This window comes from Myotis nattereri, assembly GCF_964212035.1.
Source record: "Myotis nattereri genome assembly, chromosome: 6".
NCBI lineage: Eukaryota > Metazoa > Chordata > Mammalia > Chiroptera > Vespertilionidae > Myotis > Myotis nattereri.
The window spans coordinates 83,578,585-83,595,700 of record NC_138081.1 but is presented as its reverse complement, the minus strand read 5'-3'; positions in this window follow the sequence as shown (position 1 = coordinate 83,595,700).

Here is a 17,116-nt window from a genome sequence, read left to right as displayed (position 1 = left end):
TTTGCTAGGGCCTCCATAACTTCAGCCACCCTACTAATGCTCTACCTCTGAATTCATGAACTCAACATACCAGTCTCTGACCACAACTTTCTATCCTTCTAGTGTCCTATTTCCATGACTCTTAATCTGTCTGTTCCTTTTCTAATCTTGTGCCTGATCCCTCCCTCCCATGCTCCTCCCAATCTGTTAGCCTCTTTCTGGCTTTATTTTCTTTCCAACCCAGCCTAGATTCAATAATCATTCATGTCTTCACTCCTAGGTTCCTCCTTTTTAATGATTCTTTCCATTTCCAAGAGTTCTGACTCCTCATCTTGGAGGTCAAATTTTTAAAATGTAGTAAGTCTTCATTTAATGTCATCAATAGGTTTTGCGACTTTAAGCAAAACAACATAGTATAATAACACCTATTTTACCATAGGCTAATTGATATAAAGAAGAGTTTAAGTTTCTACAGCATCTTAGCAACATTATAATAAAACAACATTATTCAAGGATGTGCTGTATTTCTTTGTCTATAAAATGAAGAGTTGGATAATATAATCTAAGTAGGATAATCATTGCCCAACCACATTGCTTTTGAGGGTAAATGGGGGAGTTATTCATCATTATACCAGGTCACCAGGGCAGCCCCAATGAAATTGGGCATGTGGCCATCTCTCTCTACAGCTTCTTCCAGCTCTAGAATGTAATGATTATATTAGACATATTAAAAGCAGAAAATGAATCTCAAGGTTTTCTTCTAGAGTCATGAGCTGACAGCTTACAATATATTCTGTTTAGTGAACACAACAAAATATTTGGAAAAAATAAAGATAAGAAATCAAAGACATAGAGGTGAGGGCTGTGGAGTGTGAAGATGCCTAAGAAGAAAAGATCCACAAGAAAGCATTTCCTTCCAAATCTCAGGCTCATCAGACAGTTGCTCTCAAGAAAAGGCCCTGCTTTTTCTAATAAGCATGTGGAACTGAACCCACAGAATAATCTATCCATTGGGTATAAATGAAAAATTAATGCCCTCTTGCCTACTTGTCTCTTCTCTTCCGTTTTCAGTTTCAAACTCTACAGAAGCTGATGCTCTACCCTGTGTGCTGCCTGCTATCCCACAACAAAAAGACTCTTTCGACTGAATAGGCATGGTCGCCATGGTAGCTGAGGGTCATAAACTCCTGAGCGGTGGGTCTTGGCACAATTCCATGCATTATCTGCATCCTGGTGCAAATCAGTCCCTTTATCTAATTAGTAGCCTTACAAATAGCCACCTGCCCCAGAGCTTAACCATTAAAGATGCAATATTACTGAATAGCTTGAGACAAGGGATGAGGATAACAGAAAGCTGAAAGCTGATCTTAGTGAGGCCCCTCTCTGCTGACTACAGACACCTGCAAGGCCTGGCCACCCACATAGCAGGAGTTCAAAAGGAGACTGTGAACAAATCATTTCTGTATTCTTTTCATGGCTCACCTTGACAATCTCCTTATCCACTGGCCTCCCAGAGGCTGGGCCTGCTGACCTCTGCCTACCGGATTTGCTCAACCACTCCTGCTCAGGTGCCCGGCTGTTTCCTGCCTCAGAGCTCCCACCCTGTCTCCATCTCTAGAACTTGATCACTTGTCCTGGCCTGCTGTAACCCTGGTCTGGATACTTCTAAACTATCTCCTGATTCACTTGACAGACTGAATGCTTTCTACCTTGTTTAAATGCTAAAACTTTCTTGTGCTAATATATATTCCAGACTCCAAATATCTGGTTGTTAGTCAGATTCATCTCTTTTCTTCCAACAAATAATTCTAAGAACAACGAATTTTTTTTTTTTACTCAATAGTCGCTATACTGAGGCAAATATCTCCCTACATTCATTTTATAGATAATGATGAATCTAAACCTTTTAAGAAGTTAAAACAATGCATTCCTAAAGTGTACAATGTAGCTAATCTGCCTTTTGCAACCTAGGCTGGATTTCAGAAATAATATCAAGCGCTGGATGGATGGGGATAGGTGGATAGCAGAGGAGTCCAGCTACAATATCACAGTTGATGCTGTGGTGCCACTTTTGAGTGTTTCTATCTGTTATTAAAGCCAAAGAGGACTCTAATTCATTGTGTCCACCATGAGCTTCTAGAATTAAAACAAACTTAAAACCTACCCAATATTCTCCTTCATTCTGTGAAATATAGATTTCATGTGTGCTGGGCAAGCACATATCTTACTAAAATTTTATTGTAATGTAATGATTTCATTTTTTTGTTTTTATTATTGTACTATGTGTTTATGAGACTATATATCCAATAGAAAACTGTTAGACTAGGAAATAATTATCCTTCCTATGCTGAAAATGGTCAAGGATGAAAACTACATTTAAAAACTAAGAGATAGCCGAAACTGGTTTGGCTCAGTGGATAGAGCATTGGCCTGCGGACTGAAAGGTCCCAGGTTCGATTCCAGTCAAGGGCATGTACCTGGGTTGTGGGTACGTCCCCAGTGGGAGATGTGCAGGAGGCAGCTGGTTGATGTTTCTCTCTCATCGATGTTTCTAACTCTCTCTCTCTCTTCCTTTCTCTCTGTGAAAACTCAATAAAATATATTTTAAAAACAACAACAACAACAAACGTAAGAGGTAGAAAATAAATAAATAAATAAATAAATACTAAGAGGTAGAAAATCTTGACTAAGTCTTTTCATCTATGCTTTTGTGATTTCTTTTGTGTGACTATCAGATCAGTTACTCCAGTTTGAAAAGGTATCAAGGAACAGGGCTTCCCATACTTCCTTGGACATGGTATTCCAGAAGCTAGCAGATTTGACTGATACAAGCTTCTTGATATTCAGATATAGTCTCTCTCTTTTCTTGAAGTTTCCACTGTTCTTATTTATTAATTTACATTTTTAATAAAATATCTTCATGGTTTCTGAAAAGAAGTCAGTGTTTTGAATCTGTGCAAGCAAAACTGAAGGTAGACGGACATTCCCTCCCTGCTCAGGCCAGGAATAGCCAGATTAAATGCTGTGCTCTGAACCAAAGCTGAAAGGCTATTTTTTAGGTTTCTTTTGAGAATAAAAAAATAAATAAATAAAAAATAAAACAAAACTACAAACTCACAAACAAGAGCTATCTTTGTGAAAATTCCCACTTTTCTTCTCCAGCCTTCTTAGGTAAGGGTGGTCAACCAATTACCACTGTATTCAACACAGATTGATATATTCAGTGTGCCTTTATCTCTTTGGCCATTTTTAACAATTCTTACCTGATGTTCAATTGTAATCTTATTAAACAACAGTGTTGTGTATTTAAGGAGGTAATGTCTTCCTGGTATGTAACTTCCTGTTTAATCTCTGATATCTCTCCAGACTTTAAACTCAAGGAAAGTAAGGACCATTCATTTCTTAATCACCACTCCATTCCTGTGAATGGATGTTTATAACAAGGAGAAAGTATGTGATGACCTCTTTGTTGTTTAGGAAGTATGAAGAAGAGTAAGTTAAAATCTTATGGCTTTAAAGACTTACAAGGTAGTATTTATATTCCCAGTAATCTCTTAATAATATAAATCATGTTATCATCAATTAACAAGGGAAAACTGTACTTGGGCTTTTTTAAAAAATGGGAAAGATATTTTTGCTGAACTGTGACTCTAAAAATTAAAAAAATAAATTTCCCAAACAACCATTACATAGAAAGGATGCCCAATTTGAAACTTGTTGAGTTATTCAAAGGAAGCTGCATAAGCCTAAAATTCATTGTTCAGAAACACCTGAGATAATCAGCAATTTCTCACTTACATGGTCTTTAGGATATAGCCTTTGACTTAAAGATAACCTCCCCAACTTGGCAAATTTATTATTATAATTAATAATTAATCTTTTTTCCCTCATCCTCCTCTGCAAATCCCACAGAGGACACAGTAGAGAGGGCAGGAATCCAAGGGAGGTCTGTGGTTTGGAAACGGCCCAAGACAAACCGAATTTTTCTGAATATATATTAAACTGTCAGAAAAGAGCGCCCTGACCCAGAGTTTGAACAAAGGGAAAATCCCATAGCCCCCTGAAGCCACTGGTTCTGTGAGTTGTTTTATGGAGAGGGCAGACAACCAGGGATTATTCACATGATTAAAATGTGTCCATCCAAGCCCTGATAACACTGCCTCAGGAGCAGACGACTGGAATCATTCCCTCTTCTCCATCCCTGATTAAGTGTGCATTCCCCTGAGCAGCTCAGCTTTGAGAACACTGGCTGGACCTGTAAATACCCACATCTCCTCGAAGGCTTGCAATATAAGGTCCTGCCCTCATCCCAAAGGAAGGTCCCAGGAAACTAACATTGAAGATCTGGGATTGCAAGGTGGTTGGAACCTGAAGGTAAGCAATTGGCCCCAATTCTTCCTGAAGCATCTCATTACAGAGACATCCTAACTAGTGGTGGGGGCTCCCTGACAGAAGCATGGGAACAGGGAAGATACAGACAGAAACAGCTTTGTGCTAAAGACCATCCCATTTCCTGTTGTTCTGAGGTGAATAATGGGGAAAATAGAGGGTAAATGAAAAACATCTACCCTCACATATTTATTAAGCTCTTAAAGAATAATTCCATGGTGACTACATTGATTCATGTATTTATACCTCTAGGAACATGAATGTTAAGATGGTAATATTGACACATAAAATAAAGAACAGACAAGAGCATAGAGTTAAACAACTTCAATCACCAAGGTTCTAGTGTCTGCTTAACTAGCTGTGTGAATATGAGCAATTTCATTAACTTCTGTATGAACGATTTCTCCCTCTTCTAAATAAGGCAGATGCCAAAGTTTCTAAGATTACTTCTGGCTTTACAATTAAATGGCTATCTGTCCCTCATAATGAATTTCTATGAATGCTATATGTAAGCCAAATAGAAAACATATGCTGTAGGATACTCAATAATAATAAAAAGAGAGTCATGAGGGATGGGAGTCAGCGAGAATTTGCTGCTCTTTTCCAGTCATCCTGGAGAAATTTATGAAAGAATGGGATATTTTAATGTGTGAGAATGTCTGCTGAGTTAAAGGGTACACACTTCCTAGACATGTGTTACAGCCAAGGAAATGAAACTTCAGGATGCAGTATAAGCATTAAGAGAAATTTCCCTAGAAATAAACAAATATAGGCAGCAGGAGTGGTGAAAATGGACAGAAATAAACTCATAAGAAGCAAAGAGCTAAAGAGCTTTGAATAGAATATGAGGATCCAGGCATGTTTCAGAAAATATGCCACGGCCAAAACCAAGGACAGAACAGAAAACTCAAGGCCACCATGATGTATATACATAGATATATTGTGATGATCAATGGTGGTAGCCAGGAATCCATTAGGATAAGGAGGGTAGTAATAATAGCTGCTATTTATTGAGCACTTACTAAGTGTTAGAACTCTTCATTAGGAAATTTATAAATACCTAATTTCTAGAACTCTCTCCAAGGGTATTTTTTTACATCCATCATACAGATAAGTAAACAAAAGCTCAGCAAAAGTGACTTGCCAAGGGCACACCCAGGTCTACCTGTGCTATTTTGAATTCACCATAACTATTTGCCCATGAACATGAAAGCCCCTAATCTAGGGAGTTCAGCAATCAGTATTATTAAGAAAAGTGACCAGAAGTAACCATCCATAGATCAAAAGGGACTATTTCTCCTTGAGCAAAGGACTGTGTCTTCTTTATCTACTTGTTCCCTGCACTTAGCCTAGGGTCTGGTACCATGCTATCTATAATAATAAAAGTATAATATGCTAATTAGACCCAATGGTGAATAAAAGACATTTTTATTGTTCTTTCTGCTAAACTCAGGATGGAAGAGCTATGTAGGACACGGATGGATGGAATAGGGACTACTTAGTTTATCTTCTACAGCTCAACCATTCAGATGTTGAGCAAAGGAAAACCAACACAGGAGCACAAGGAACCCTGGAGATCATTTAAAAGGAAACATGATTTCCTTATTTATGCTATGTTGGTGTTGCCTGCACATGAATTTTCAGTCTCAGATTTTTTTCCCTCCTTTGTTGGTAAGATTCTATCATACCAGCAGAAAAGTTCAAGTTTTCCAGGGGGTCTATTTATCATCATCATCATCATCATCATCATCACTGCAACATGCAAACATTATATAACCATTTTAAGTATTCATGGTGTCAGAATCACCACTGTCACTCTCCAGGCTTACTCTTCCTTGGTATATCATTGTTTTGAATATGTCTTTAAGGTGAAATGAAAATAGCACATCTACTTTCATATACAGTGATTCACAAACTCAACCTTTCTTTGGTCAACTGAAAGATAATATTTCTACAACCAAATAGCTAAATAACATTCAGTTGCTTCAAGATACTTTCAGTCTCTTTTTATAAATACCCTGATCTATAGAAGCTTCTTATCTTCCCCTGAATGTCTCTCTTTTTAAGTGTGGCCTTATAATCTGAAAATAGGTTTTCAAAATATAGTGCTTTGAAAGATAAGTTTTTAAAAATATAGTGCAATCTAATATAAAACCTGTACAATTTATCTTGTTAGAAATGAGGTTGGTTATATTTTACTATTTTATGGCCATTTTAATATCGTTTTTTGAAAAATTATTTATTCAGAAAATTGTACAGGTTTTATATTAGACTGTCTTATCTAATGTAATTTTTTATATCTATACTAGTGACCCGGTGCATGGATTTGTGCACATTGAAAGGAAATTAATTAGAAGGTGGCCAACAGGGCAGGACTGGGCAGGACTGGGCGAGATGGCCAGACATGCCCTGGAGCCAACCTCCCGTGGTCCCTCCCCAGCCGGCCGCACCTGGGGTGGTGCTGTGGCTCAAAGGGCATCTGTGGAGTAAGTGGAGGTCCCTCCTGCTGGTGGGGTCCCTCGGCCTGGCCTGCAGGGATCAGGCTGAAACCGGCTAACATTCCCCAAGGGGTCCCAGAATGTGAGAGGGCACTCTGCAAAGTTGCTGTCGTACAGGGTGTGGAACGAAAACACAAGTGTGCAGTAAACAAAATTCAGGGCCCAACTGTGGCCCAGAAACAACATAACCCACAGCTGAAGGTGAAATCATGCAGCCCCGTGAGGAATCGGGCTCCCTCCTCTCTGGTTTTGGGGTGCATCACCCGAGAACCGCCACTGCCAAGTCACTGCAGCTTAGCAGCTCCTGCATTGAGTGTCTGCCCCCTCGTGGTCAGTGGGGATCATAGTGACCGGTCGGACCATCAGACACTTAAGACATTAGCCTTTTATATATATAGATACAAGTTGGAAAAGGAAAAAAATCATGGTAAAGTTTTGTGCACCCCTATAACAGCTTTGTTCTCTCTGTTAGAACACTGGCTGGTGAGGCTGTCATCTTATTCATCCTTAAACTCTTGTTCAAGTTCCTGAATATATCCTCTACCATGACCACACTGTCACCAATCTCTGCCATTCTCTATCCAACCAATACTCCTTTTTACCAATATAGATTTTTGCTTCCCCCTCTGATACCAAGTTTTGAAAGGATGGAAAAATTATTTCTTTCCTAACTCTGTACTTTTAATTAAAATGTCCACCCTTTTCCCGTTGTTCTCATCCACTTACCACATCTTCAGCTCACCTCTGACCCCCACACCTCCCCAGTCATTTCATCACTAACTTGGCCTTAGTTAGAGGAATGATTCATGGAATCATAAAACCCAGGGTGGAAGAGACCTTAAAGGTCAGTTAATTCAACCACCCAACTAAGTGGAAAAACCAGCTCTTATTTTTATTCTTTCTTCCATGACTTCCCAAACTTGATTGCAAACATAAAAACACTGTCTCTAGTTGTTGTGAAATTCCTGTTTTGAATATCTTTTTAACCATAGTTGATTCCTCGCTCTTTAAGAGAGCTTAAATAGGTAGAGTCTGTCAATGGTAGACAATGGATAACAGATGAAAAAAACCCATAATCCTCTGAGTATAGAGTTGGTTACTCTATAAAAAAGTATTTAAAAGTGAGCATATTTATTTTACTTAATCCATTTATTCCATGGGACAACTAAATATTGCTTCCAATTCTTCAAATAAAGGATATTAAAATGACCTATAAAAATAGTAAAATATAACCAACCTCATTTCTAATAAGTTAAATAAATGTTGATTAAAAGTAACAATTAAAGTAAGATAATATTTCTCATTTATCACATGGCAAATATTTAAAACAGGCCCTTTCATACATTACTGGTTGATGTACACAAAACCTTTCTCAACAGGGTTTTGCAATAGCTAACAAAACTACATATGCATCTACCTTATGACTCATCAATCCCACTTCTAGGAAATTACTCTAAAAATATACTTCCAAAAATATTAAAATATATCTATACAATATTATTCAGATTATTTATTATAGTATTGCTTATAATTTTTAAGTATTGTAAACAACCTAAATGCCCATTTATAGGACAGCAGTTGAATAAACTATGGTGTATCCACACAATGGAGTGCTATGCAGCTATAAAAAAGAATAAGATAATGAACCAATAAGTGCTTCAAATATATTGCTAAATTTTAAAAGAAAAGCATATCTATCGTAAGTTATTTTTGTGTAAGAAAGAGAAATTTAGAAAATATACATGTAGCTACTCATTTGTGCATAACGAAACATGGGCAGGATAAAATAGAAACTAATGAGATGGTGAAGAGAATAAAAGGAATAGTGGGAAATTACACCACTTTTTATACAATTCTGACTTGTGGAACCATATGAATGCTTCATGTGCTCAAGACAACAAGGGTGGCTGGGGAGGCTGGACTAGAAATTGGGATAAAAACAGAAATAAACAAGTGAACCTGAGGATATATTCATTGATTTTAGAGAGAGAGGGAGGGAGAGAGAAACATCGTACACACCCAGACCAGGAATCAAACCCACAACCATTTGGTGTATGGGATGACGCTCCAACCAACTGAGACACCTGGCCAGGGCTCAAATAACTTTTAAGTGAAATAGTTGGACTATATACCTTCAGGGTAAAGACAAATAGGAGTGTTAATTATTGAAGTCCAATCAGTAGGGTTTTTTTCTCATAGATGTATAGGTTCACGATTCTGAAACTACTTTCTGTATGTTACAGGATTAAGCAAATAAGTAAATATACTCTGGTTAGTGAAAGCCAGATTTCTCACTGACAAAGAAGAGTTCCAACTGTGGAAAGGTGGAAGGTCTAAATGATCCCTGTGGCTTTTCCCAGCTCTGTCTGCTGAAAGGCCTAGAAGCAATGACACCGTTCTCCACTTACAAAACAAAACAATCTGTGGCAGGGACAGTACAACGTGGGTTTGAAATACCTTTTTGTCACAGAAAAGAAGGAAGTTCTCAAAAAATGATGGGGAGATATAGATGTAGGACAAAGAAGCCAGCTTGAAGGCCTTCCCACTGGGCAAATTTTGGAAATTTGATCATCAAAATAATATGATAATAACTTATGATAACCCTTAGAAAAATGTAAGAATTTATGAGTCTATAGTAATATACCTATGTACATACAACATACATGTATAGATACATACATATGAAGAGAAAGCCCTTCCTTACAGCACAAAGCCAACTAATAAATATAAAAGAAATGATGGACTTAGAAAGTCATCATTTAGCAGCCATCACTGAAATAATTGATTCAGGCAAGAATCATTAATGAATGCTAAATTAGTATGTATGAATTTGATGAATAACAGGATATCTACATAGTCTCAAAGTTTCTCCCATAAGATACTGATTACAATGAAAAAAAAATAGTGGAGAAATCTGGCAGATACCACCTTAACCAAATGATCAAACATCACCAGTAATGGTATATATCCACACCCATGCTTCCTGGTATGATGGACTGCAAAGGACACAGCATCCCTCCTGTGGAATTTCTGACAAAAATGTGTAACCCAAATCTAATCAGAAGGAAACATCAGACAAACTTAAATTGAGGAGCATTGTATAACTAGCAGTACACTTCAAAAATGCCAGTGTCAGAAAATACGAAGATTGAAAGAACGTTTCAGGTTAAAGGAGACTAAACGGAAAGCCATGTGAGAGATTGGAAGGTTTTCCTTGTTGCTGTTGTTTTGTTTGTTTGTTTTCTATACAGAGAATTGCCTATACATTTGAAAAACCCATCTGTGTATTCGAAGAGTTATGTCTCAATGTCAGTTTTCTGATTTTAATGATTACACTTGATTATATTAAAGAATGTCCTTGATTTTAGTATATGCACTCAAAATATTTAGGAGTAAGTGGCATCAGATCTGCAACTTTCAATTTTTATCTTTTTGAGAATCTAGGTGAAGGGTATATGGAAATCCTTTGAAATTCTGCAACTTCTCTGTCAGTCTATCTGTCAAAATAAAGACATATAAGAAAAAAATTATTATCTTCATGTGGTTGATCCCTCCATTACTTACTGGGCATGCATAATGTGCTATGTACTCTACTGTATTTTGTGTTCCATTCTATGGGGTCTTCCACCCACTCATCCTGGTTTTAAAAAAATGGAAAATTCGGGTGAGTAGGCAGCCTTTTGATTCTTCTAACTCTCAGATGTAAAAAGCAGACATATTTCCATTTTTTGCTTAACATTTACCAAATCCATCCTTCACACACAACAGCAGTTGTTATAGGTACATATGCTGCTCTCATTATGTCATCCAGCAAAGGTGGCTGCAAGAATATGATGTGGGACATTTGGGCCAATTCCAACGCTTTCCTATAAATCTGTTCTAAAGCAGAAACACTTAAACACCTAAATAGTTAGTTGGTCCAAAGAAGGCTAACTAGGAAATACTAAAATAGGTACATTTGTACTTTTTTAAAGTATCTATGTATTTGAAGGCGAGGTTGTGCGCACTATAATTGAGTGGTTGTTCAAATGTGTGTGATTCATTCATTCATTTATTCAGAAGGCCTTTTGGAAAAACTAGTGGTACTCTCCAAGTTTTATGGAAAATTCTATAGATTTCAAAGCTAAAGGAAAAGTTTCTCTTTGGAATAGTATTTTCAAGAAAGAACAATATGGAAGTCCTGGGGGGTAAGGGGTGGGAGCAGGGCAGAGGGTGTCAATGGGGAAAAGGGGTACCTCTGTAATACTTTCTACAATAAAGATAAATTTTAAAAATATAAAAGAAAAAGAAAGAACAATATGGTAAGTGCTGTAATTGAATTATTGTCTAAATATTATAGAAACACAAAGGAGAGCACGACTAACTCCACACCGGTTGATGTTAAATCACAGAAGCAAGAGTCAGAAAGCCATAAAGACACCTACGCTACCTGCTGTTGCCAGACTGACATCCTAAATCTGTCTGTGGTATTCCTAACCAGTGAGCATGAGGAGGGAGGAGGGACATAATGTCAGCCCTACACTTTGGCACTGACACAGAGGTAGGGTGGGGAAAGGCAGGGCCCTGAGGAGGGGAGAGTGTGGACCAGAGCAGCCGAACTCCTAGCCTTTTCCCTCCAGCCATTCAGAGTGCTTGCACTTTATTTCTTTAAAATACAGACTTGCCGAAACCGGTTTGGCTCAGTGGATAGGGCGTTGGCCTGCAGACTGAAAGGTCCCAGGTTCGATTCCGGTCAAGGGCATGTACCTGGGTTGCGGGCACATCCCCAGTAGGAGATGTGCAGGAGGCAGCTGATTGATGTTTCTCACTCATCGATGTTTCTAACTCTCTATCTCTCTCCCTTCCTCTCTGTAAAAAATCAATAAAATATATTTTTTTAAAAAATAAATAAATAAATAAATAAATAAAATAAAATAAAATACAGGCTTGCTAGATAACAATATTTCATTTGATAAAAAGATATTAGTGCTAAAAAAAATGGAAATGATCATGAATCTTAGCACATGATTTCTCATATTGCTATGAGAGCGGGGAAGGGGAGGAGGACCGAGGGGAGAGGTTCCAACTGGAATATAATTCTCTCAATACGTGACATCTAGGTACAGGAAAAGATTATTCAAAGAGGCTGTGCTAACAATGGTTGGTTTATGTAAAAGGATAATTATTGCTGAGTATTCATAACAGTGAAACACTGATGTGAATACTTCAACCTCTAGGGATTGATTAGACAAGTGCTACACTGAGCCAGCAATATTATAAAGGGATTTTTTTAAAGGAGGTAAATTTATATGTGCTCATATATAAGACTATTCCAGATAAACTGCCAAGTATACATATAATTTTATTAGCATTACAATGTTAATGAAGTATGAATCTCTCTCTTTTTTTTTTGTTAATCCTCACCTGAGGATACTTTTCAATTGATTTTTAGGGAGAGTCAGAGGAGAGAGGGGAAGACAGGGAGAAACATCGATGTGAGAGAAACACATCGATTGGCTGCCTCCTGTGTGAGCCCCGACCAGGGCCAGGGCCAGGAGCAGGAGGAGCCTGCAACCAACATACGTGCCCTTGACCAGAATTGAACCTGGGACCCTTTGGTCTGCAGGCCAATGCTCTATCCACTGAGCCAAACCGGCTAAGGCTGAAGTATGAATCTCGATTTAAAAACTCAGATATGCAAGAAATGTAACTTTTTTAAAAGAATAAATTTATTTCTGTTTTGAGCTTATTTTTATGTGGTAATAAAAATCCAATTCCTATGTTGCATTTGAGTTCCAGGCAGGCCTGTCAATGCCAGGATGTGGATAAAGAGACCAATCATCCTTGGTTTTATCCTCTATCGGTACTTGTGTCCTAGGATCCACTCTCACCGTCTTGTCACCCATCTTAGGCTCATGCAAGGCATTTCTGTGTCCTCCCCTTCCTGAGCCTGGCTCTCCCAGCTACTTCCATGCCCTTCCCAAGAGGCATTCCATTCTTGCTAGGCTATAGGAAATTCTGAGAGACTAGCATCCAGTTGGACTAGACACACCCTACTGGCATTCCTTCTGTTCCAGGGGCCTCACCACCACCCGCCTGATGGTCTACCAGGAAAGCAGGCACAACCCCTCTACCTTCCAATTCCCTAAACCTTTATGAGTCCCATCTCCACTGCCAAGTTCACCTGAACTGGAGAGACAGGACAGAGGACCTTTCTTGGGAACCACCGATGAAGGACGCCTCAGTTGTGTGATTTGAACACTATACAAAGATACTAGTTTGGACATGAGAAGGGCTGACATCTAAAAAGCTGAGACTTCGGCCCCATGCCGGATAATGGAGGGGCCTTTGTCTTTGCCAACAGTGTTGTCCGCTCTCTAAACTGGAGTCCCTGGAAAGGATCCACTCATCAAGGCACCTGACTGTAATTCATTCACCAAAATGTGGCCTTTTTCTAAATTTCAGAGAGAAGCAGCATAAGCTGTCCAACGTCCTTTCTTCCTCTCTGAGCCTCTCTCGTCTCCCAAGAATTGAAATCTTTTTTTATCTAGTTCTCCAAGCTCTAAGGCATCTTCTGACTTATTATATATTCTTCCAAATCTCTTTATTCCCACAAGGGCTAGAAACTCTAAAATTTGACACTCGAACACTGTTGACTTCCCTTTTTAAAGCAGTCAGCTGGGTCATCTTTTCCCTGAGGCAATGAATGCAGAATGTGCTAGCTGATGGGATGGGTGAAAGGCCAGGACCACCAGGAAATACAGTGGGGACCAAAAAAACCTCAGTTCATATTTCAAAATGTCCTCCTGCCACGGTGTGTGCATGGAAGAGCTCTGGAAGGCCACACACTCGTCTCAACTGTTAGCAGTCACTCCCCGAAGGAGTGAGATTTGCAGATGAGACTTCTATTTTTTGCCATAGAAAATTCCACATTGAAAATGTTTTTACACAGAGCTTGTATGACTTTTGCAAATTTTTTGAAAGACTACCTTTTTTAAAAACTGGAAGAAATTGCTCCAGTGAGCATTCGGCAGTGCTATTCAGAATAACTTGGCTGTTCTCCCTTCTCGTGAGTATTCTGGGAGAAAACCTCTCTATGGTAGAGTTCAACTATTTTTTAAGGTTTTGCTCATTGTTTAAATGACATCACTGTGAGTTATGAAAATGGCAGCATCAACGGGTGGGAATAATATGGATTTAAATGCTCATAACTGGCATTAATATGATTTACCCTTCCGCAGATGTTCCCATAACTGGAATGCTGATTTCCCACTTCCTGTTGCAGATAAAGAAGGCCCAACACTTAACAGATAAGAACTGTAAATCCCAGAGGGTGGCCCAAAGGAACAGAGAGGCTGCAAGAGCTGGGATGAAGGCTCCAATTCTCTGGGTCCCAGTCCAGTGTCCTTTCTCTTACAGAACACACTGTCTCAGCTTGGTTTACTTCTCTGCCTTAGTGAATGTGGGCAGAATGGTGAACACAGGTGGATTCAAGTGAATGAATTTAAGCTTCAAGGCCTCATTTGCACGGGCCTTCTCCAAGGCCCTCGGAGGGCTGCAGCATTGGGTGCACCTGGGCACATGGAATACTTTTTTGACAGTAATTGATTACGGCCTGTGTCTCTTTCACTCCCAGCTTCCCCTCATACTAAGTAGCACTGGGTGGCCATGTGCCTTTTGAAGATATGGTTAAGGAGTGGCCGACTAAGTTGGGAATACATATAGTGTCAGTCCGTTGTCACATACGGTAGTCCCCCTTTAGCCACAGAGCATATGTTCCAAGACCCCCAGTGAGTACTGGAAGCTGTGGGTAGTATCAAGCCCTATATAACACTATGTGTTTTTTTTTCCTGTACATATATGACTATGATAAAGTTTAATTTACACACCAGGCATAGTATTATGAACAACAATAACTAATAACAAAATAGAACAATTATAAGAATATACTATAATACAAATTATGTGAATGTATTCTCTTAAAGTATCTTGTACTGTACTCACCTTTCTTCTTATGATGATATGAGATGATAAAAGCCTTATTCAGTAGAGAATGTTCAGCTTTTCACTTAAACCAGTGGTTCTCAACCTTCCTAATGCCACGATCCTTTAATACAGTTCCTCATGTTGTGGTGACCCACAATTTCATTGTTACAAATTGAACATAATTAAAGCATAGTGATTAATCACAAAAACAATATGTAATTATATATGTGTTTTCTGATGGTCTTAGGCGACCCCTGTGAAAGTCGTTCGACCCCCAAAGGGGTTGCAACCCACAGGTTGAGAATCGCTGGCTTAAATGAAGCACTTTACAGCTTCTCTTTGGCATATCTGAATTGCCAGCATCACTACTCTTGTACTTCGGGGCCATTATTAAGTGCTATTTGAACACATGCACTGTGACACCAGGACAGTTGGTTTGGATAATCAAGGTGGCTGCTATGTGACTAGTGAGCAGAAGCAGGAGGAGCGTGTACAGTGTGCAGATGCCAAACAAAGGCATGATTCCTGTCTCAGTTGGGCTAGAGCAAATGCTGCGAGATTTCATCACACTACTCAGAATGGCACACCATTTACAACTTAAGAATTGTTTGTTGGCAGTGCCCTCGGTGGTCCCGGATCTGTCTCTTGCTTCAACAGTGTTTGGACGGAACAGACCCCTTCTTCCAGCCTCCAGCCACTCTCCTGCATCTTATCCAGAACCACCTCCAAGACCAGCCAACACACCGGGGTTTTTTTCTACCTTAACTCCTTATTGCCAAACAACCATGAGCACCCAAGTTCGTCAGAATTATTCCACCGAGGGGGAGGCTGCCATCAACCACCTGGCCAGTCTGCCTCTGCAGGCTTCCCACACCTACCTCTCTCTCTGGGCTGTTATTTTGACCTTGACAATGTGGCTCTGGAGGGCGTGGGCCACTTCTTCCATGAGTTGGTGGAGAAGAAGCCGAGGGCACTGAGCATCTTAAAGACGCAAAACCAACGCAGTGGCCGCATTCTCTCCAGGACAAGCTGAAGCCTCCCCAAGGTGAGTGGGCAAAACTCAGGAGAGGAACCTTGAAGAGGACCCTGAACCAGGCCCTAGTGGAGCTGCAGGCCCTGGGTTCCGTCCGCGCAGACCCTCAGCTCTGGGACTTCCTGCAGAACCACTTCCGGGGCGAGGAAGTGAAACTCATCAAGAAGATGGGCGGCACCTGACTCACCTCTGCAGGCTGCCGGCCCCAGGCTGGGCTGGGCGAGTATCCTTTCAAAGGCTCACCCTCAAGCATGACTAGCAGCCTTTGGAGCCCAGAGGCCTTTGAGGGGCCCCTCTGCATCCCCCTGGGGTCTGGGCTTTACCTGAGCTTCTCCCTGAAACATTAGCCATTCTTTTATCCACCTTGAAGCCCTCTCCCATGCATTGGACCAAATGAAACAATAAAGCTTTTTGCAGCAAAAAAAAAAAAAAAGAATTGTTTGTTGCTGAAATCTTCCATATAATATTTTCAGACGGCAACTGCCCTTCGGGTAACTGAAACCTTGGAAGGCAGAACTGTGGGTAAGAGGGACTACCACATTTACATGGTTCACATTTACTTCCGTGAAAATTATTGCTGCTATCCCAGTGTAGCATAGATTGCAAAAATCCACTTGCTGCCTACTGTCTCCGTTCTCTCAGTCTGCACAAAAGTGCAGGGCCAGAGGCTGACTCCTCTGTGGCTCGCTTCCGGCAGCATGTGGGGATGCGGAGAGGAGGCTGAAATGTATGGAGCCAGGAGTTAATCTGTAGAAAATTCTTTCAATCATCAAGTGCGTAAAATTTTAACAGAGGATTTGGTTCTCATCAAGATCTAATCAAAACAGATGTTTTCTCCTGTCAGGAATATATTAGAGAATGCAGTACCACATACAATTATAAAAGCTCCAGGCTTTTCAGTTTATAGTCATTGTGTGAAACAGAATTTATCAGGATTGTTAGGTTTGAAGGGAACAAACCCATAACTACTAGACATACAGAGCAGGTCTATATCAGTTCAACACCATAGTAAGAGGTTTTCCCAATTTGACAACAGCTGTGAAAATTTACATGCCATCACTAATAATGATGATGCTAAACTTTTATAAACGATCAATATTTTTTAAAAAAAATATTCAATCAACGCTAATTATCTTTCTATTCTTTCTACAGAACATAAAATTTATTTGTGGAAAGAAGCAATCAAAGAGTATGCAGCCAAAATAGTATTAATTTTAAGTATTATAAAGAGGTAGCAGACAATTAATTTAAA